We start from the raw sequence: 24,296 nt of genomic DNA on the forward strand, positions 1-24,296 counted from the left end.
TGGCCCCCTGACACAATGCACATAGTCTGGAGCTCGCTGGGGTCCTGCATATGCTTTAATCACACTTTTGTCCATTTGCCTATCAGTTTGTTAACGAAATGGACAGAGCCTGCGTTTTCTCCCTAAAAGTGACTTTTAATGGTGGTTTTTGCATTTAAATGATGGGTCTTATCATTCACAAGGGTCCCCGACACAATGCACATAGTCTGGAGCTCGCTGGGGTCCTGCATATGCTTTAATCACACTTTTGTCCATTTGCCTATCAGTTTGTTAACCAAATGGACAGAGGCTGCGTTTTCCACCTAAAAGTGACTTTTAATGGTGGCCCTTGCGTTTAAATGATGGGTCTTATCATTCACAAGGGTCCCTGACACAATGCACACAGCCTGGAGCAGTGGAGCAGCGGCTGGGCCGTGTTCCCCCTTTTGTCCATTTGCCTATCAGTTTGTTAACGAAATGGACAGAGGCTGCGTTTTCCCCCTAAAAGTGACTTTTAATTGTGGTATTTGCGTTTAAATGATGGGTCTTTTCATTCACAAGGGTCCCTGACATAATGCACATAGTCTGGAGCTCACTGGGGTCCTGCATATGCTTTAATCAGGCGTTTTAACACTTTTCCCCACGAAAATGATTTTTAATCATTTTTTTGGGGCTATATAAATCAAATTCCGGTTAATGCAGAGCACAATTTTACCTTTTACTATTTTAATGTATTTGCATTATATATCTTTGGGCTATAAAAGCGACATATTTGGATGACTTTGTCAGTTTATGGAGCTTATCCCACAAATCCCGGAGGATCCGGGCCAAATTTGGAAGCTCATAGGCGGCCTGCCATAGGCCCCCACCCGTGGAAAGAAAAAAAGATGAAAGAAAATGGTCAATTATATGTTAAAATAATCAAAAAATGAACTTTTGAAATTACAACGGAGAAGGGGCTCAGAAGAAGGGGCTCCGATGCTCAAGTGTTCGGCGCTTCGGGACGAAGCCCCGAACACTTTTCCCCTCCCCCGTTGCAATGTACAACGGAGAGGGGAATCCAGACTTCCGCTCCTCCGTTGTAAAAAAACGTTCATGTTTTCCAAGCTACAGTCTGCACGAAATCGGAAACCCGGTTTTTGAGAGGACTCAGAAAAAATACTGCTGTGTAACTTCATGGAGGAATTCATCCGCTGTATGTGCACTCTGGCTCGGATACATTTTGTTGCCCGGAGACCCCCCAGCATGGTTCTTACCAAACTTTAAGTTTTTGAACTGGGCTCCGGAGGAAGGCAAGGGGAGTTGACAGGGGACTCGATCCGCCTCATGAGGCACTATTCTCGGATACATTTAAACACTTTTAGCCATTTTTGATGGTTCTCCAAAAAATAACTGACTTTTTCAGAGTGTGGAGGAATGCAAGGGGAGTTGACAGGGGACTCAATCCGCCTCATGAGGCACTATTCTCGGATACATTTCAACACTTTTAGCCATTTTTGATGGTTCTCCAAAAAATAACTGACTTTTTCAGAGTGTGGAGGAATGCGAGGGGAGTTGACAGGGGACTCAATCCGCCTCATGAGGCACTATTCTCGGATACATTTCAACACTTTTAGCCATTTTTGATGGTTCTCCAAAAAGTAAAGTGTTACTTTGTGAGTGTGGAGGAATGCAAGGGGAGTTGACAGGGGACTCAATCCGCCTCATGAGGCACTATTCTCGGATACATTTCAACACTTTTAGCCATTTTTGATGGTTCTCCAAAAAATAACTCTGACTTTTTCAGAGTGTGGAGGAATGCGAGGGGAGTTGACAGGGGACTCTACCCGCCTTATGGGGCACTATTCTCGGATACATTTCAACACTTTTAGCCATTCTTGATGGTTCTCCAAAAAGTAAAGTGTTACTTTGTGAGTGTGGAGGAATGCAAGGGGAGTTGACAGGGGACTCAATCCGCCTCATGAGGCACTATTCTCGGATACATTTCAACACTTTTAGCCATTTTTGATAGTTCTCCAAAAAGTTAAGTGTTACTTTGTGAGTATGGAGGAATGCCAGGGGAGTTGACAGGGGACTCTACCCGCCTTATGGGGCACTATTCTCGGATACATTTTTTCATTTTCACCCATTTTTTATGGAACTCCAAAAAGACAAGTTAGTCTTTTTTTTCCCTTCCTCTTCTGATTTCTCACTGATTGAATGGCAAACGCGACCCGCCATCGGAGGGCCTCCGCCGGCCCGGCCTCGTGCCGGTGCTCTGGCGGTCGGTTCATCCAAACTGCGGGTTTGACTCTGCTCCTGGGGCGGACAAAGTCAGCGGCGAATGCCGGAGCGCATATATGCTTGTCTGCAAAGAGGGACATGCCTGGTCCCGCCCAGGTGTTCTTCTACGGCTAGTGTCCAGCCAGCTGCGGCATCAGCAAATTTGACCGGCCATCGGAGGGCCTCCTCCCCGGGTCCAGCTTCCGGTGCTTGGCGGTCGGTTCATCCAAACTGCGGGTTTGACTCTGCTCCTGGGGCTGACAAAGTCAGCGGCGAATGCCGGAGCGCATATACGCTTGTCTGCAAAGAGGGACATGCCTGGTCCCGCCCGGGTGTTCTTCTACGGCTAGTGTCCAGCCAGCTGCGGTATCAGCAAATTTGACCCGCCATCGGAGGGCCTCCTCCCCGGGTCCAGCTTCCGGTGCTTGGCGGTCGGTTCATCCAAACTGCGGGTGCTCATGGAGCGGACAAAGATATGTGTATTTGCCTGAAGGATGGAAATAAACAAAGAACGATATTTTACAGGACATGAAGGATATGTGTTTTTTCCAGGCTTTTTGGAAATAAACCAAATGTGATATTGCAGGGCATTACGTAGCTCATTTTACCCATGTGATGTTGTGCAGTACATTACTGAGCTCATTTAACGATATGGTGTACCAGGCGAAGTGGGATGCTGCCATGTCCCAACTGGTCTCCGGAGGAATATAAGGAGAGTTGACAGGGGACTCTGCCCAGTGCTCATGAACCAAATGAGGGGTGTTTTAGAGGGGAAGGCTCTGGCTGTTTCTGCAGCCTCTGCATCTACCTTCTCTCCCCACCCCGATACCAGCGCGTGCCTGCTGTAAAAGGCAGGTGCACGGGCTCTCACTGCCACTAACTCTGAGCCTGGCTCCCGAGCAGCACGTTCTCCCCGGCAATCCGCCAGCAGATGAAAAAACCCACCTCTCCGCCTCTTCCGAGGGACGAGGGAACCGCGCGGGGGGGTCTGCTGGAGGTTCCTGCCGGGTGCTCCGTACTGCGTTTCACCGGGACCTGGCTCGAAAAACTCGGAACTCTGACTCCAGTGCGGTGTGGCGGTCTCGCCCTGGCCGTCCACCGTGCGCCTCCGGGTACCTGACTCCCCTGCCTCCTCCGGGGGCAGGTGCGAGGGGTTCAATGCCTCCTCCCCCCGCTGCGGCGAAAGCCGGAGTGGGATGGAGCGCCCGGAGGTACTGTTATCCCCACGTTTTTGTACCCAAAACTGTCTTGTGAGCTCGTGGCAGAACCATGAAACAAAAAACAATCAATGTATCGGACCGATCACCAGCCCCGCGTTGGTGCGGAGGTTGGACCATTTTAACCAGGTGGTAACCCAAGTCCTCCCCTTGGTCCGTGTTCCCTGCATTGAAGCATGGTTGCAATCACCAGTTGGCTAACGCATATAAACGGAGAAACAGAAAACCATTTAAATAGAATTCATTGCGTGTGTTTTGGGAAGGATGTTGACCGAATGCCCGGTGTGCAGTCTCCGCTATCTGGCTTTGAATAAGCACCTTAAGCACAAACATGCAGTGCGGAACCTGGAGGAAAGAGGCATCATTCTTAAAATGGCCAGTGGTAGAATAAATGTTCGGACCAAACCCTGTCCCATCACAGGGTGTTCGTATGCTGGGAAGAAACTACACCGTCATGTAACTCGTGAACACCCTGAGTTCTCCCGAGAGGAGGCACATCAGGTCATGGCAAGGCTGAAGCATAGTGTGGCCATGCAGTTGCTCCATGACCTCCGAGAGACTAATCCCATCATTGGAATGGCTACATTATTGGATATAGACAATGAGGAGGAATACCCGGTGCACCCTCCACCCTTCTCCCCACATACCGAGTGTGACGAAGAGGACTGCATGCAGGTGAGGCTGGACAATGTGGCATTGAGGGCTCAGAAGGATGCCCTCATTGATGAGGTGAAGACCCTGCGCTCCAGGCTAAAACAGGGTCTAAAACCCAGGAAGCAGAATGCCACTGCTGCTCTCCTTGAGGAAGACGAAGAATGTATACGATTTAAGGGCGTAGCAATCTCAAGTACCCCCGGCATGAACACAGTAGCCTCCGGCAGCAATATCCCTCTCAAGATCCCGGTGAAGACTGTCATGCGGTCCATAGAAGCCTCTGCGAGTGAGACCCCTCTCAAGTCTGTGATGCGGTCCCCAGAAGCCTCCGAAAGCAAGACCCCGGTGAAGACTGTCATGCGGTCCCCAGAATCCTCCGGAAGCAAGACCCTGTTGAAGACTGTCATGCGGTCCGACAAAGCCTCCGGTAGTGAGACCCCGGTGAAGACTGTCATGCGGTCCCCAGAAGCCTCCGGTAGTGAGACCCCGGGGAAGACTGTCATGCGGTCCCCAGAAGCCTCCGGAAGCAAGACCCCGGTGAAGACTGTCATGTGGTCCCCAGAAGCCTCCGGAAGCAAGACCCCGGTGAAGACTGTCATGCGGTCCCCAGAAGCCTCCGGAAGCAAGACCCCGGTGAAGACTGTCATGCGGTCCCCAGAAGCCTCCGGAAGCAAGACCCCGGTGAAGACTGTCATGCGGTCCATAGAAGCCTCTGCGAGTGAGACCCCTCTCAAGTATGTGATGCGGTCCCCAGAAGCCTCCGGAAGCAAGACCCCGGTGAAGACTGTCATGTGGTCCCCAGAAGCCTCCGGTAGTGAGACCCCGGTGAAGACTGTCATGCGGTCCATAGAAGCCTCTGCGAGTGAGACCCCTCTCAAGTCTGTGATGCGGTCCCCAGAAGCCTCCGGAAGCAAGACCCCGGTGAAGACTGTCATGCGGTCCGTAGAAGCCTCCTGTAATGAGACCCCTGTATGCCAGAAGACCCGTGCGTCTGTCTCCAATAAGCTGAAAGCTAATCTGGCTAAGGACTGGCCCTCTCCCCAAAATCAATGGTCCACTGGGAAGGGACGGGGGAATACCATGCGTGAAATCACGTTGCCTAAAAGCATGGAGACGTAGATTCAGACATACAGAGGTCATTGTGAGGGTCTCGCACCGACAGTAAAACGGAAAGAGAATTGTATGTCCAATGTCAGCCGGATAAAGAACTTCCTAGTATTCATGGCCCATGGTGTTGACCGGCTGTCAGACTGGCTGTTTCTAAAAGACACAAAGAGGGTCCGTGGCTGGAGCGAGTATATTTCAGAGTCGGGCCGGACAGTCACAACATCGCTGTTGTTCCTGAAGACTGTGAACCATTTCCTGAGGGTACTTGTCTGCGTCAAAGCTCCGGGGGTGCAGGCTCACCCAGTCTGATATGACCCACATCATCAGAGAGGTGAAAGCATACATTAACGATTTGAAAAAGTCTGTCACTCTCCACCAGTTTAAGGTGAAGAGGGACAAGCTGGATCGTCTGCCGAGCCAGGCGGAGCTTCTCGCCGCCACGGCGGCCGCTGAGAAGAGCATCCCTGATCTCTTTGACTTGATGGCTAGCAATCCGACCTCAATCACCCAGTACCTGCTATATAGCTATCTAACCCTCCATTGGAGCCTCCTGTATGGCCACCGTCCGGGTGTGTACGCAAACATGACCAACACGGAGGTCTCTGAGGCGGACAGAAGGGGCACTGCTGAGGGCTACATCATCCACGTGCAGGATCACAAGACTGCCAAGACATTTGGTGAAGCACAGCTGGTGCTTACAATAAAGGAGTTTAGCTGGGTCATGTGGTGGATGGGGATAAAAGAGGGCTTGTCGGGTCCTCAGAGTGAATTCTTCCTTTTCACATCGGGGAAGCAGGCTTCCAAGAACCTGAACGCTCACTTGAAGAGGGCTTGGGCTGATGCTGGGCTAGAAACAGCCGTCACCTTCACCATCTTGCGCACTGCCCTGGCTGACAATATCAAGCATCACCAAGATCCAGAAAGCAGGTCGATTCTCGCTAGGTTTATGTGCCACGACGTAAGCACTGCAGACCGGTTCTACGCGAATACGCCTGGAATAAAGGAGGCATTGAAGATCCGTTCCATGTTCAGGGCGGCGGCAGCAGCTGCAGCAGCATCATCATCAGAAGGAGGTCTACCACCGTCAGCTACCTCCGAAGAGGACTCAGGGGCGGAGAGCAGCGATACCTCTTCTTCAGGACCGATTGATACTCCTGATGAGGGGAAAGGGGCCGTGGACTCAACCTTTTTTCCCCGGTGCACTGTACAAGTTAGACGGCTAATATGGCCCCCAGGCCCCTGTTAATCATGTTGTAATCATGTTGTTATTATGTTTATTTTGTATACTGTTTTTGTAAAAATTGTGTGATAATTAAATAAATAAAAAAACATTAGTATAACCTTGAAGGTTCCCAGGGGCAAATACAGTGCCAGGTATCAGAATATTTAAACAATGTGTACCAATGATTAAGACACCTTCCCTGGCTTGTCAAATGCGGTGATGCGCCCTGGACGTATCAGACTATTTTAAACAACTTTTCCCTGCCTTTCAAACACGTATCCCTGGGTGTTTTAGCCTGTCATTTTGCAGGATATCATTTAACATTGACCCTATCCTGAAAATGGACATATTCTGTGCATTTCCGGGAGATGTTACATGTTAAATTATATCCTGCAAAATGACAGGCTAAAACGCTCTTCCATACGTTTAAAAACACTTTTCCGACTATTTTAAACAACTTTTCCCCGCCTTTCAAACACTTGTTCCTGGGTTATAGCCTGTCATTTTGCAGGATATCATTTAACATGGAATCTCTCCTGGAAATGGACATATTCTGTGCATTTCCAGGAGAGGTTACATGTTAAATGATATCCTGCAAAATGACAGGCTACAACTCTCTTCCAGACGTTTAAAAGCACTTTCCCCGACCATTTAAACATTATTTCTGGCTTGTAAAGTGCGGTGATGAGCCCTGACAGTATCAGACTATTTAAAGGGTTACCAGGAGCATGAGAATATCCTCCAAAGAAGGGGTGGTAGTGTCATGAATAAGGCCGAATATGGATGCGGATGTGCGGACGGTAAAGCACCGCAAAATCCACCCCCTTTAGGTTAACCAGGGGCATGAAGTTCTGTAGGGTGTGAACATCTGGGTTTAGTCCGTGGGGGAGTGCTTAAGTCCGGGGGCACGGGGTCTCACGGTGCACGAGGTTATGGAAGTACCACTGTTGCCGGAGGTCCTCAGTCTGTCCTTTGGGGCTCTGTCAGGGGCTACAGAGAGGTGGTTTTCCCGGTCCCTCTCCTGGAGGTATGACATAACCTGAGCTCCATGTGAGGGAGAGAGGCTGGAGGTCATTAGGCCGTCCTTTGAGGCTCTGTGAGGTGCCCAAGAGAGGTGCTTTTCCCGGTCAATTTTAATGGAAGTCTGACATGAGCAGAGTGTGCATGTGAGGGAGCCGTGCTGGAGCTGCTTAGTCCGTCCTTTGGGGCTCTGTGAGGTGCTTTTCCCGGTCTATTTTAATGGAAGTCTGACATGAGCAGAGTGTGCATGTGAGGGAGCCGTGCTGGAGCTGCTTAGTCCGTCCTTTGGGGCTCTGTGAGGTGCTTTTCCCGGTCTATTTTAATGGAAGTCTGACATGAGCAGAGTGTGCATGTGAGGGAGCCGTGCTGGAGCTGCTTAGTCCGTCCTTTGGGGCTCGGTGAGGGGTTTAAATAGAGGTGTTTTTCCCGGTCTATTTTAATGTAAGTCTGACATGAGCAGAGTGTGCATGTGAGGGAGCCGTGCTGGAGTTGCTTAGTCCTTCTTTTGGGGCTCTGTGAGGGGCTAAATAGAGGTGTTTTTCCCGGTCTATTTTAATGTAAGTCTGACATGAGCAGAGTGTGCATGCTTTGAAACTAATCCACCCACGCTTAGCATGCTATTTTAGGGTATAAATCGTACCTTGTCACCATGCACTGTGCTCCCTGGGACGACGCGCCCTCCTGTGGGGACACATGAGAACTGCACTCAAATCACTTTGTGCTTTTTAAACAGTTTAACATATGTTTTTCCACATTTAAAAACCGCTTTCTGCCCTGGAAATCATTTCTAATCATTATTACCGTTATGGAGGGGCTGCAGGAACACTTTCCCCGCCTTGCAAACATTTATTCCTGGTTCAAATAATCAATTTGTTCCGCCTGCTTTGCGTCAGCACCTCTGCGGCTGTCGGATTAACACAGATGAATGCACTTTTAACACTCACGCAGCCAGAATTCCTGCTCTTTTCCTGGGTTACAAAGTGAGGTGACGCAGCCTGTCCTCTGAGTCTCCCCGCCTCTCAGAGACTTATTTCTGGGTAAAAAAAGCCATGTGCTCCGCCCCCTGGATCTCTGCATGTGTGTGTGCCTGTGAGTCTCTGGCTACTGTCCACATGCCCGCATTATGAGGCACTATTTTCGGATACATTTTCTCATTTTCACCACTTTTCATGTTTTTATTATGTATATTGTTATATTATTATTATTATTGTATATATGTATAGTGTGTATACTGTTTTTGTAAAAATCATGTGATTATTAAATAAATAATAAAACATGAATATAACCTTGAAGGTTCCCAGGGGCAAATACAGTGCCAGGTGTCAGACTATTTAAAATATGTTTACCCAGGATTCAGACACCTTCCCTGGCTTGTAAAATGCGGTGATGCGCCCTGGAGGTATCAGACTATTTTAAACAACTTTTCCCTGCCTTTCAAACACTTGTTCCTGGGTTATAGCCTGTCATTTTGCAGGATATCATTTAACATGGAATCTCTCCTGGAAATGGACATATTATGTGCATTTCCAGGAGAGGTTACATGTTAAATTATATCCTGCAAAATGACAGGCTACAACTCTCTTCCATACGTTTAAAAACACTTTTCCGACTATTTTAAACAACTTTTCCCCGCCTTTCAAACACTTGTTCCTGGGTTATCGCCTGTCATTTTGCAGGATATCATTTAACATGGAATCTCTCCTGGAAATGGACATATTCTGTGCATTTCCAGGAGAGGTTACATGTTAAATTATATCCTGCAAAATGACAGGCTACAACTCTCTTCCATACGTTTAAAAACACTTTTCCGACTATTGTAAACAACATTTCCCCGCCTTTCAAACACTTGTTCCTTGGTTATAGCCTGTCATTTTGCACGATATCATTTAACATGGAATCTCTCCTGGAAATGGACATATTCTGTGCATTTCCAGGAAATGTTCAAAGGTAAATTATATCCTGCAAAATGACAGGCTACAACTCTCTTCCAGACGTTTAAAAACACTTTTCCCGACCATTTAAACATTATTTCTGGCTTGTAAAGTGTGGTGATGAGCCCTGACAGTATCAGACTATTTAAAGGGTTACCAGGAGCATGAGAATATCCTCCACAGAAGGGGTGGTGGTGCCGTGAATAAGGCCGAATATGGATGCCGATGTGCAGACGGTAAAGCACCGCAAAATCCAACCCCTTTAGGGTAACCAGGGGCATGAAGTTCTGTAGGGTGTGAACATCTGGGTTTAGTCCGTGGGGGAGTGCTTAAGTCCGGGAGTCCGGGGACTCACGGTGTGCAAGGTTATGGAGGTGCCCATGTCAGGGACACATGCTGGAGGTCTGTAGTCCGTCCTTTGGGGGTCTTGGAGGGGCCACAGAGAGGAGATTTCCCCGGTCTCTGTCCTGGATGAGTGAAATAAACAGAGTCTCCATTTCAGGGACACATGCTGGAGGTCTCTCTCCCGAGAGTGGACGTCCATTGACTGTAAATAGGTCTAACATTAGGTCTGTCACTTTGGCTAACCGCACCACTGTCTGTCGTCTCCCGAGAGTGGACATCCATTGCCCCTAAATAGGGTCAGGGAAGCCGTCCGACTGAAGAAGGAGGCCTTCAGGGATTTGTTATCCCGGGGGACTCCCGAGGCAGTTGCAAGATACCGACAGGCCCGAAGGGCAGCAGCCTCAGCCATGGCCGCGGCAAAGCAGCGGGTGTGGGAGAAGTTCGGAGACGACATGGAAAAGGACTTGCACCAAAGTTGTTCTGGAAAACTGTCCGACACCTCAGGAGGGGGAAGCAGGGAACCATCCAAGCTGTGTACAGTAAGGATGGGACGTTGTTGACCTCAACTGATGGAGTGTTAGGGCGTTGGAAGGAGCACTTTGAGGAACTCCTGAACCCGACAACTCCGCCCTCTATGTTAGAGGCAGAGCTGGAGTATGACGGCGGATCGACACCAATCTCCCGGGGGGAGGTCACTGAGGTCGTCAAACAACTTCACAGTGGCAAAGCCCCGGGGGTGGATGAGATCCGCACAGAAATGCTGAAGGTTCTGGGTGTTGAGGGACTGTCATGGTTGACACGTCTCATCAACGTTGCGTGGAAGTTGGAAACAGTACCGAAGGAGTGGTAGACCGGGGTGGTGGTTCCCCTTTTTAAAAAGGGGGATCAGAGGGTGTGTGCCAATTACAGAGCCATCACACTACTCAGCCTCCCCGGGAAAGTTTACGCTAAGGTACTCGAAAGGAGGGTCAGGCCGATTGTCGAACGTCAGATTGAGGAGGAACAATGCGGATTCCGTCCTGGTCGTGGAACGACGGATCAGCTTTTTACTCTCGCAAGGATCTTGGAGGGGGCCTGGGAGTACGCTTATCCAGTCTACATGTGTTTTGTAGACTTGGAGAAGGCGTATGACCGGGTTCCCAGGGAGTCACTGTGGGAGGTGCTGCGGGAGTATGGGGTGAGGGGGTCTCTACTCAGGGCCATCCAATCTCTGTACTCCCAAAGCGAGAGCTTTGTCCGTTTCCTCGTCAGTAAGTCAGACCCATTTCAGGTAAGGGTTGGCCTCCGCCAAGGCTGCGCTTTGTCACCAATCCTGTTTGTAATATACATGGATCGGATTTCGAGGCATAGTCGTGGGGGAGGGGGTTTGCAGTTCGGTGGACTAAGGATTGCACCACTGCTTTTTGCAGATGATGTGGTTCTGATGGCTTCATCGGTCTGCGACTTTCAGCACTCACTGGATCGTTTCGCAACCAAGTGTGAAGCGGCTGGGATGAGGATCAGCACCTCCAAATCTGAGGCCATGGTTCTCAGCAGGAAACCGATGGACTGTCCACTCCAAGTAGGGAATGAGTCCTTACCCCAAGTGAAGAAGTTCAAGTATCTCGGGGTCTTGTTCTCGAGTGAGGGAACAATGAAGCGTGAGATGGGTCGGAGAATCGGAGCAGCGGGAGCGGTACTGCAGTCGCTTTACCGCACCGTTGTGACGAAAAGGGAGCTGAGCCAGAAGGCAAAGCTCTCTGTCTACCGCGCCATTTTCGTTCCTACCCTCACCTATGCTCATGAAGGATGGGTCATGACCAAAAGAACGAGATCGCGGGTACAAGCGGCCGAGATGGGTTTTCTCCGCAGGGTGGCTGGTGTCTCCCTTAGGGATAAGGTGAGAAGTTCGGTCATCCGGGAGGGACTCGGAGTTGAACCGCTCCCCCTTCGCGTCGAAAGGAGCCAGTTGAGGTGGTTCGGGCAACTAGTTAGGATGCCACCTGGGCGCCTCCCTAGGGAGGTGTTCCAGGCTCGTTCAGCTGGGAAGAGACCAAGGGGTAGACCTAGAACCAGGTGGAGGGATTATATCTCTTCGCTGGCCTGTGGGCGCCTTGGGATCCCCCAGTCAGTGCTGGTTGATGTGGCCAGGGAAAAGAAAGTTTGGGGCTCTCTGCTGGAACTGCTACCTCCGCGACCCGACCACGGATAAGCGGGAGAAGATGGATGGATGGATGGACATATGGATTTCCTGCAAGTACTTAGCCATGTCTTCATTACGCTCGCTGAAACTGTTTTTTTTTCTCTTCAGGGTGAATGATGGCTGGACCTGTGACACTGTGTGTTGTCTTTGAAGAGAATGATGCAAGAAAACTTATCCTCCAGTCAGGAATGCCGGCTTCTCTTAAAGATCTGACTATTGAGATCAAGACGTTCTTTGGGTTGGATGATGTTGAATTTAGGATCCAGTACATGGATGTTGACTTTGACAACCAGTATGTTAAACTAACATCAACGAGTGAAATCAAAGACCAAAGTACTTTAAGAATGATCACCGTTCAAGCCCCGGTCCTCATATTCCAGCCATGTCCCTCAACTTCATATCTGGAATTAGAGGACCCCTCCGTTTCATCAGGTGACTCACAGCCATGTCCCACAACTTCATATCCGGAAGCAGTGGACGCCTCCTCCATTTCATCACGTGGCACCAATGATACAGTAATACTGTCATCCTCTCCCGAGTCAAGACAATGCACCTAGCCGGATGTCTTTGTTATTCCCTCGTTTTCATTTGATACGGAGATGCAGCTTGAAAAATCCAATCAAATCAAGTTTTATTTATATTGCACATTTATAAACAATTTTTGGTCAAGCCAAAGTGCTGTACATATAATAAAAATAGCCTACAGTAGAGACACTTTACAGCAAATACAACAGCACAGTTTGTTCAGAATATCAGTATGAGAAAAACGACACCCTTAGACCCTCACATCGTACAAGGAAAAACTTCCTGAGAAAAAACCCACAGTTTAAAGGGGAAAAAATGGGAGAAACCTCAGGGAGAGCAACAGAGGAGGGATCCCTCTCCCAGGACGGACAAACGTGCAATAGATGCCGTGTGTAAATCGAAGAGATAATACATTTTACAGCATATAGACCGAATGTTAGGTAATGCATGTGTATGTAATAAGAAGATTAATCCACAAGGATGTCAGCTACAATCCTGTGGAAGCCATCAGGGAAGCAGCATGACGAGACCCAAGGCAGGACCGCAGAGACAGGTTCAGCCACGACCCGAAGTCCACGACTTAATCCAGAACTCAGGATAGAGGATCCAGGACACAGGACTATAGCAAGAGGATCAGCCTTGACTCCGGATCCCGGCGTCGATATAGATACAAAACAAGAAAAAAGATTTGGTTGGGTTAATCGGAACAAGAGAATACACAGACACAGACAGAGAGGGAAAAGGTCATTGGATAAAAGTTATTCTTGATAACCCTCTAGAAAGATCTCATGAACTTCCCCACTCAATCTATCAAGACCCGAGCAGTTATATTATATATAGGATAAGAAACAGAGATAGAGCACAACAACCTATCTCTTCGTCAGATGCACTTCCCCGCTTATCTAAGCGACTCTGTTCCCCGTTATCCTCTACATTCCGGAGGGTAATATTTTTGGTCGCGTGTATGGATTTGTCTGTTAGTCTGCAGGATTACACAAAAAATACCAGACCAATTTTCATGAAACTCAGTGGAAGGGTGTAGCATGGGTTAAGGAAGAACCCATTTTTGCAGCGGATCCCCAAAATAAAACAAAACAGCTCCCCGTGTAGGGGCACTAGAGACACAGGGTTTAGCCTGGGGTGTGTGGGGGGAGTGCACCGAACCGTTGGCTGCGACACGAGGGGGTCGCCACAGAGCTGACTAAACATGGCCGGTGGGAGGCGGGTTGAAACGGCCATATCTTAACGTGGAAAGGTTACAGAGACACGGGCATAAAGCTCTCGACCTAACAAATGCAGCAATGCCAAACATGTCCTGCTCGCATGCACGCGCACAGAGCCACAAAATGCATTCATGGGCGGAGGTCTGTGCTATCTGCACCATTGCTAGTTTAAGTGATTGTGGTGACCATGAAAAAAGATTAATCAGTAAAATAAAATGGTGTATTAAACAACAAAACTATAATAGAAACGACACCAAAACACAGACTAGGAAGGGCAGTAAATAGACACATGAGGGAACGAGAGACAGAACAGGAAATAAAGTCCCTTTTTTATGTGCAAGCAGGACCGCCCCCCCGGCAGTTCCACCAATTACCCCCGTCCTTGCCAGTTCGCTACATTATTATGCAGATGTCTTAGTGTCAAAGGTGTTAACATTTTTTGGACCCTTAAAATCTGATCAGTGCATAGCTTCATCATTTTCTGTTTGTGTTCCACAGAGCAGTGAGGCCAAGAAGGAGATTGCAGAGACAGTGATGGGAATCTATGTCATCCGAAAAGAGGGAGTGGATACAGATCCGGCGTCATGAGCGGGCCCCATGGGGCCGGGCCCGCCAATCCAGGATTTGGGCCCACTGTTTTAATCAGGGCTGAATACAACATTTTAATTGTTTTATTATTATGTTCAGTGGCGGCGCCAGGGTATACTGGGGTCGGCTACAGCCATACAAACAAAAATGGCTTAGCCGCACCATGAAAAATGATTTTAAAGTAAGCAAACTAAAGTCCGCCAACTCGCGCGGAGTAAATTGCACAGACAGCAGTTAGTAAGATTGATTTCAGCAGTCACTTGTCTGGAAATACCAAAGACTAGAAACGGTTTGAAAACTTTTGTCACGTAGTGATCGTCTTCTCAATAGAACATATTTGATAATGTCTTCTGGCCAATCAGAATCAAGATAACGACGTGGTGTTGTTACAGGAAGTCCTGACAGAGAATACTTTTGCTGTAGTAAATCTCTATACATCAATACAACATTACGTGTTGATAGAAATCAACACGTAATGAAATAAGACCCCACGGTTTGATGATTGATAGGTGTGTGGGCTGTCTTTCATTTTGACACACAGAACAATGGGGGCTATTGACCCTTATCCACAATGTAAAGTAATTCACACAGCCCACTTCTCTCTGTGAGGAGCAGCAGGTTCAGCTTTCAGAACAAAGTAACAAAAAACTAAAATGGCATTCATTTTTTTTAAATATGTTGTGTAGTAATAGATTTATTTATTTTTCTTCTCAAGAGAGTACCAAAGGCAGAATGTGTATTTTATGTTAGTATTTCAAAAAATCTCCTGGGGGAGAATCTCCCCAGACCCCCCTGCAGGGGTTGGGTTTTCAGCATGTCAACTCTTTCACCTGTGGAGAAATTGCAGGATTGGCTCCAGGTCGCCCTTTTTATTTACTACAAGACAAATGTGCCTTTTTATTTCATACAGTTCAATTTGGATTGAGACAGGGAAATAATCTAAACCTCACGCGTGGCGTTTCACTGTCAAGGGGAGCGTGTATGTAATTACATTGCAAATACTGACATGAGCCCCACCGCTGTATGGGTTAGCCCTACCATAGATTACCCAACAAAGATACTCTGGAGCCGCCACTGATTATGTTTATTGTTTTTATTTGTAGGGCTTTCTCCTAATATTTATTTTTGTTTTAAACTATGTTGAAAGATTAGTTGAATAGCATTTTTTGTATTTTACTATGAAATTCTGAATGAAATTCTGAATGAAATTCTGAATGAAAGGCTGCGCGCTTGAGCGGTTTTTGAGTGAGATGCGGCACAGCAGCCTGTCAGTTTACTCTTGCTAGGTTAGTTTGGCTATTATCATTTATATTTATCTGCAACAATGGATATCAGGAAGTGGTTCATGAAAGGAATATGGCAACTCAGCGCCAGATGCAGGCACATTAGAAGACATCAGTTACGTTACCAACAAGCTAGCAAGCCAGCCAGGGACAAGGGAGGCTGGCAATCAATTATATTTTTAGAGAAATTGACTCTCAAGCCGGCTCTCTCACAAACTCCTGCTCTGTGCGCAAGCAGACCGCTGCACATGCTCTCTGCCTCGCTCAATCTCTCTCTCTCTCCCTTTCTCTCCATCGCTCAACCTTACTCCACCTCTCCACCCTGTGTGCGCTCAAGTTTGCCTGAGTGCTTGCCCAAGTTGGCACAGCGTTACAAATGTGCCACAAAACCAACTAATGGATGTAGCCTATAATAAGACCGTCAACAGCCGTATGGCAACCTAAAACCCCTCTGTTTACGTAACAACAATTCACGAGCGCCTCCCCCCCCCGTTGACAATTCAGATTTCCCGGGAAATGTAAGTTTCGGGGTGGGCCCGCCCTGGTAAATCAAATGCCCGCCTAGAGACGTATGTCTGCCGCCGGGTCTGAGTGGATATCACACGACAGCCTGAGGACATCGGAATTGCCATAGAGCAGAGGTGCCCAGTACGTCGACCGCGGTCGACCAGTCGACCGCGGTCGACCAGTCGACCGCAGGGGCAATGCTGGTAGATCGCGAGTCATTCATAAAAACAAAAATCCAGCTCCGTTAAAATAGACAAAACAGGTTTTGATCCCTCCTCCCTTGGCCTCCCTGCCACTTAATTCAGGAGTTTACTTGATTGATAGAAAAAGCGACCTATCACTTTCCAGTCTGTTAACCCAGAATGCAAAGCGATACAACATCAGTCAAGTGCCGGGAAAACTCAAATTAAGTTAAAGAGATAAATAAGATAAAAACGACAAAATGAGTGCGGGACCGAGGAAAAAGCTAAAAACATACCACTTCCATCCAGAATGGGAGGAAGAATACTTTTTTGTGATGTCACATTCAAAGGTTATTTGCCTTATTTGTAAAGCAAGTGTCGCTCTGCCAAAGAAAGCTAACGTGGAGAGGCATTATCGGAGTGTTGACAAGGCATATGACAGCGACTTCCCTCCGAGTAGCAAGTTAAGAAAGAGAAAGGTGAGGGAACTTAAATCACAATTAGCTGGACAGCAGTCACTTTTCTTAAAGCCGACATCCACCGCAAAGGTAGCCACTGAAGCATCTCTACGAGTGAGTCACGCTATAATCAAACACAAAAAATCCTTTCAAGATGGATAGATGGTGAAAGAAGCCTTCGTAGAAGCAGCAGATGCCTTGTTTTGGGATTACACAAACAAAACAGAAATAGTAAACGCTATCAAGGCCGTCCAATTATCACGGAGCACAGTCACACGTTGCTGTGAAGTCATGGCTAAGGATTTGACCCAGCAACTCAGGAAGGACATAGAAGACTGCGAGTGTTTCTCACTCCAACTAGACGAGTCCACTGACGTGAGCGATACAGCGCAATTGTGCGTTTTTATCCGGATGGTGTTCACAGACATGACGGCGAAAGAGGAATTGCTGACAATTCTGCCAATGAAGGAACACACTCGGGGCGAGGACATTTTTCGGACATTTAAAAACTTTGTTGACAACACTAAACTCCCCATGTCTAAGTTGAGTTCCATCACAATGGATGGTGTGTCTGCGATGGTGGGCTGTTGTAATGGCTTCATCGCAAAATGCAGAGAGGATGACACATTCCCTGACTTTCTGAATTATCACTGCATCATACACCAGCACGCACTTTGTGCAAAAATGCTGAACATGAAAGAGGTCATGGATGTGTCACTTAAAGTGACCTGTTCTATTCGGGCAAGACCTCTTCAAAGACGGCTGTTTCGTGCATATCTGGAGGATGCCGACTGTGTTCACACTGACCTCTTACTACACACCGACTTAAGATGGCTGAGCAGGGGCAATTTTCTCCAGAGATTTCGAGTGCTTCTACCGGAGATAAAGGAATTTCTCCGTGGCACCAAGCTCGCGGAGTACGCACGTCTAGATGACGAGGAGTGGCTGTTAGATCTGGCGTTTTTAACAGACATTACACACATGTTAAATGAGCTGAACTTGGAGCTACAAGGGAAAGACAGAACTGTGGTTGACATGATCAGCTCAGTTAATGCCTTCAAACGAAGACTGCATCTGCTGTGTTCAAAGCTGCAGCGCAAAGATTTGGCCAACTTCAAAAACATCGCCTCTGAGCTGGAGAAGCAAGGGAAGGACAGCGCGCTCCTTGACAGTGTGCGCTACACAGAGCAAGTCAATAACATTACATCTGACTTCGAGAAACGCTTCCGAGACTTCGCTTGGCTCGAACCAATCGCCACATTCATGTGCTATCCGTTTAGTGAAGACCATGATATTGATTCGCTGGCCCAAAACATCGGAGAAGTGTTTCATCTGAACCCGTCTGCGCTGGAGGATGAGATGTTGTCGCTGCAGGCCGACATTCAGTTAAAGGCGCGTGCCCATGCCGGACAGTTTTGGAACTTATTCAGGGTTGAAAAGTATCCAAACGTCAGAAAATGTGCCACCTCACTGACCTCACTCTTCGGCTCAACTTATTTATGTGAGTCAGCCTTCTCCCAAATGAAGATAGTGAAGTCGAAATACCGTTCCCAATTAACTGATAAACATTTGGAGGCCTGTCTGAGACTAGCCATCAGCAGTTACTGTCCTGATTATGCAACATTGACGGACTCCATTCAGTGCAAGTCATCAGAATATGGTAGGGACCCACCTAAATATATTGAATTGTGTTTTGCAGCATTATATCAGGACCATGGAGAGAGGTTTCTTACCCTGCTTGTTTTTATGTGTTTCTTAACAGGGAAATGAAGGGACAGTCAGCAAGAGAAGGAGAGAGAGAGAGAGAGAGAGAGAGAGAGGGAGAGAGAGAGAGAGAAATAGAGAGAGACAGAGAGAAATAGAGAGAGAGAGAGAGAGGAGAGAGACAAATAGAGAGAGAGATAGAGAAATAGAGAGAGAGAGAGAGATAGAGAAATAGAGAGAGAGAGAGACAAATAGAGAGATAGAAAAATAGAGAGAGAGATAGAGAAATAGAGAGAGAGAGAGGTTAACATACCTTTTTGTTTTATGTATTCATGTATTTGTTTCTGTTCAAGAACCCAAATAGAGTTGTTGTAGTTATCCCAAGTATAAATACAACGTGTTATTCAGCCCCTTGCAATTTGGGATTTTATTTTTGGTTGGTAGACCTCCGTGAGCTGGTCATTTCAAAAGTAGCTCACCGGCCAAAAAAGTGTGGGCACCCCTGCCATAGAGGGTGTAGTAGTTCTGAATGACCTGGGGAATGTGGCCTGTGCATGCCTGAGCTACCCATCGAACCTTAAGTTCACCTTAGAAGTTTTCCAAAAGTTGTTGATGAACCTTTCAATCAAACTCCAAGCGTTCAAAATGGCCCAATGAGCCCAATTTAATAGCTGATGTTGTACAGTTTCTCTGTTCGGAATATTTTTGAGGGTCAGTTATGTTAAAGATCCCATGTCATGGCCATTTCTACTGATCATAATTCCATTGTTGAGGTCTACTAGAATAGATTTATATTGTGCTTGTCCAAACTCACATTGGTTTCTCAGACAGCATCTCTGTATAGTATGTGTATTCACTCTGTCCTACACACCTTGTTGTGTAGGACACACAACATGAGTCCAGTGGCCGTCAGCGAGACACAGAGAAACCCAGTCCGAAAACAGCCCGAACACACACACACACCCGCAGCCTGGCTGGGAGTTTGTGTGTGTGCTCACACACCGACTCACAGCCTCGCCGTGTCCCGCCGTATCAGGGAGGAGAAATCGGTGGAGCTGCAGCTGAGAAAAGATTGAGTGTGTGTGAGGAAGTCTGCGGATTGGACCAATCTACGCACTTAACGTAACGGCTCTGTGGACGTAATGGCTCCACGGATTGGACCATTTGGGTATGGTCACGCCACTGTACCCAGGAAGAAAAAGAGAAATCTCCAACGAGGCGTTCTGGGGCAGCATAGACAGGTATTTTCTGTGTTAAAGTTTTAGTCCCTACAGGGTGTACTTTGAGGGTTTGTGACTCTGCAGACTGTTTACATGCATAAAAACCTTCATAACACACAAGGGGATGGGTAATAATGTCAGGTTACATTAACACAGGCGGAGCCCTCTACTGGACTCTATGGGTACTACCTTATTATGCAAGCATTCACCTACTGAGATTTCTATAGACGTAGCCGGCCCCGGGGCGGGTCTACCTGAATGCGCGCGCATTTCACTTCCATATAAAAGGAGGCCTCACCTCCTGACCATCATCCTACACCACTCTTCAGCGGGCGGTATAGGACAGACAGTGCCCCAGGGTAGAGGGCTCCGCCTGTGTTAACATAACGAGGGTTACAATACGTAACCCAGCGTTATATCTCTCACAGCCCCGATGTATGCACGCACTGTCGTCCAACACACCGTTCCACCTCACTGTCCCTGACTGGCTTTAGCAGCCGCTGCGCCTCACTCACCTCTCCCTCGGTTGTAACCATGGAGAAGTCCGGGCTGCAGCCGATAGAGCACACCCTGACGCGCTTGCCACGCAAAAAAGTGTGCTCGAAAACAGTGCTGAGGGCTCCCCTGCGTCCGCTTATAGGCAGACAGGGAAAGTCTGCAGCCCTGTATGGGTTCACTGTGCACCCTCTCCCCTGAGTCCCTAAAGAGCACGGGGAGAACGCAAGTGCCCCCTATGCAGTGTTAATTTCGTCAACGAAAACTATGACGAAAAATGTTCGTCAACTACCTTTTTTACATGACTAAGAAGAGATGATGACGAGCTAAAAATAGATTCTTGATAACGAAAACTATGACGAAATGTATATTTAGTTTTCGTTGACGAGACGAGACGGGACTAAGGTGTTAATGGTGGACTATCGGACATTCAAAATGCAGCATATTTTCCCCCAAGTGTCCATCTTGTCTGTCAAAATGCATCTTACGTTTTCTAACTTGCAATATCATTATTTCCGCTCTCTTCACTCCAGAAGAGCGATCTCCTTGTGTCTCTCTCCAACATACATGCTGCAGCGGACACAGATCTACATCTGCCGGGGACGGAGCGTTCAAAGAGTATAGAGACACATTTTGACTGAAATGTAATTTTTCATCGACTAAAAGTTGACTAAAACGTTTTGAGTTTTCGTCGACTAAAACTAGACTAAAACTACTAAAATGTGACTAAAACTAAGAACCATTTTCGTCTAAGATTAAATCAAAAACAGCTGCCAAAATTAATACTGACCCCATGCAGAGTGTGTATGGACTATAGTATGGAGGGCTCTCCCCCTCCTGCCCCCAGGCAGGCGAACACATATAAACACATATTTCCATTGGAAGGGTTAGTGATTAGTAAAATATGCATGAATAATAAAAAAAAAATGTTAACTAGGTGAAAAAAGGTAAGATAAACTTTATAAACTTGTTGAGAGCTAAAACTAGTCTTTGCTGCTGCCTCAAAGAGGAGCAGGGGGAGAGGAGGGAGACAGGAGAGGCTGATTCAGGAGCCCAGACACACTCACAACTATAAATGAACCAAAAACAAATAAATAAACAAGTTTCAATGTTTTTTCATATTGGATATGGTATGTTATTGGTTATGGCCATGTTCTCATGATTTTATGATTATTTAAATGTTAACAGTTCTGTTTCATATGGGTGTAGTCTCTTCATTTCCCCCTCAAAATGCACCAGATTGATCAAACATTTTTTTTTAAATCTTACCGGGGGAGCATGCCCCCGGACCCCCCTAGAGAATTTGAGGTCCACCTCCGCTTAAAATATGTTCACATGGATAGGTTCCTAAATGGATTTGCCAATTTTTTTTAAATAGTAACCCATGTCCATATGTTTATTTGTGGGTAGTAGATTTAAAGTTTAGGGCTATCACTATGGGCAGCAACGCTGTAAATATTGACAAATAAATCCAGAAAATGTCACAAAAGTAGTGGCCTGCCTGGGTGTATAATTCCCGGTATGGCTTATTGTCCCAGTCCGGCCCTGGGCAGGTTCCACTGCGGGGCGGAGGTGCGCACTACTGGGCGCAGCCTCCTGACCCCCCGTAAAAACCGCAACATTAGTGGCTGACTAAAGGGTGACCTGCCGTCAAATCCCTCATGGCAGGACGAGATGGCTGCTGCATACACTTTTACCGTAGAATGAGCAAGCCCCCTGTCCACCAAACCCTGTAAGAAGGATAAAATAGAGCCCAACTCACAATATAGGGGCTCTGTTCTCCGCTCCTAGCACCACCGCTTGAATCCTAGCCACTTTGGCCTGTAACAGGCTGTGGTGGATCCTGCTCTAGCTGCCTGGATAGACTGAATAACGCTGTCAGACAATCCACTCTGTCTCAGCCTGTCCCTCTCAAGAGCCAAGCCTGGAGAGGACGGCCCAGAACGGGTAACGCCCCGATTGCACCTGCCTCTCGAGACGCCGCCCCCCAGAACTGGGGGATTGCCCAGGGCTGGCCCACCTTCATCTGTGTCATCTCTGAGTACCACGGAGCCCCGACGCGGTCTGGTGCTACCAGAATGATTGCCAGACGTTCTCGCCTCACTCTCCCCAGGAGAGGGAGAATGAGACGCAGCGGTGGAAAGCCGTATAGCAGCTTCCTTGGAACATGGCTCGTGTGCTACCGCATCTACCCCCAAGGGCTGGATACAGATCAACCTCATTCTTATTAGAAAACGTAGTGATCTGTGCATTTTACAGGGAGGAGGCGGGATTCGCCCTCTCGTCCCGGGCGGAGAAATTTTCTCCCCCCGCCAGTCCGATCTGTGAAGACGGGCAGCCCGTCCCCGTGAGTGCCGGCACGCCGGTTCCACGGGGTGGGCCGAAGAGGTGGAGGGCACAGCGGGCACGGGATCTCCGTGTCGGCACCTCTCCCTTCGTCTCACCGTTGCGCTGCGCTCCCTCGTCTGCAGGAAAGCAGGTAGGCCCGCCCCGGGGCCGGCTAAGTCTATAGAAATCTCAGTAGGTGAATGCTTGCATGATAAGGTAGTACCCATAGAGTCCAGTAGAGGGCGGAGCCTGTGAGAGATATAACCGGAAAAGCATGACATGGGACCTTTAAGTGTTTTCAGACATTTGCTATTTTAAATGGGATCATTTGATGTCATAGTTGTTGTTCTCTATGTACAACAAATCAAATTAAAAGTCTTTAAAAGTACCTACCAGAATCTGCCCATGTACCCCAGAGGTTTCTTTATGCACCTGAGGTTCCTGTATTAGGGGCAGAGAGTACACCTGTCCACTAGGGGGCAGAGTGAGTCCTCCAGGATGCAGGGAGTCTGTGTGCGTGCGCACACACACACACACACACACACACACACACACACACACACACACACACACACACACACACACACACACACACACACACACACACACACACACACACACACACACACACACACACACACACACACACACACACACACACACACACACACACACACACTGTTTGTCATGTCCAAGAAACTTATAGTGAAAGTGTATTCTTTATGTTAGAGTTGTCATGTCCCTTCCTTTGTCTTGTGCTTTATGTCTATGCCCTTAATTATTTCTTCCTCACACACACACACACACACACACACACACACACACACACACACACACACACACACACACACACACACACACACACACACACACACACACACACACACACACACACACACACACACACACACACACACACACACACACACACACACACACACACACACACACACACACACACACACACACACACACACACACACACACACACACTCACTCTTTTTATTGTAGTATTTACTGTGATGAGCCTGACAATTGGCTTGTAGGGTAATTTGCTTGTAAACATTCCTAACAAGGTTCTCTGTTAGGAATGTTTTTGAGTTTTGAGTTATGTTTAGTGTTTTCAGACATTTGCTATTTTAAGGAAAATGTCTGATACCATTTGAAGTACATTTTTGAGATAATTTTTGAGGTGGTTTTATGATGTGTAAAAGGTGTATAATGTGTTTTAATCAGTCAATGTTTGAGACACAATGTTAACTTCTCATTTTGAGCTAATAAAGATTTGTATTAGAAAAATTGTGTTTCTGTGACTTAATGGTTCTGTTAGACTAAATGTATGTGTCAAAATTCCATGCTATTGGATTAAATAGAACCAACATGGTAAAAACATGTTAGTTAAGGCGAGACACTACAGGTGAATAGGGTAATTCTTTTAACTTAAAGATATCAGCTAGACATTTCTCCATTTAATTACATTAAGACATTTGTTTATTATTAGCCATTATCTCGTTAAATATGCACATATTTTAACACATTTCAGGAACACAATTCTGAACTTTGGATAAAGCCAGGTTCAAAATTCTCGTTTCATGTTGTAGTCATATTAGAATCTAAGGCTTTTACAGAAGGGATTTTGGATATCTCTTTTTATCACTCCGTAAATCAGAAAATACTGTCAACAGCCCTAAAATATTGATAACATTTTTCGCCATGTTTTTAGGTATAACATGTTATATAATTCAGGCTATGAATGATATATGAACAAACCCTTCTGTAAAAGCCTTCAGAATATTGATAGGAATATAACTGGAAGGTTTGGTGTATGTACGTGCTACTGAAGTGGAAATGTTGAACTCAGAGT

Source organism: Notothenia rossii (genome assembly GCF_949606895.1).
Source record: "Notothenia rossii genome assembly, chromosome: 3".
Lineage (NCBI taxonomy): Eukaryota > Metazoa > Chordata > Actinopteri > Perciformes > Nototheniidae > Notothenia > Notothenia rossii.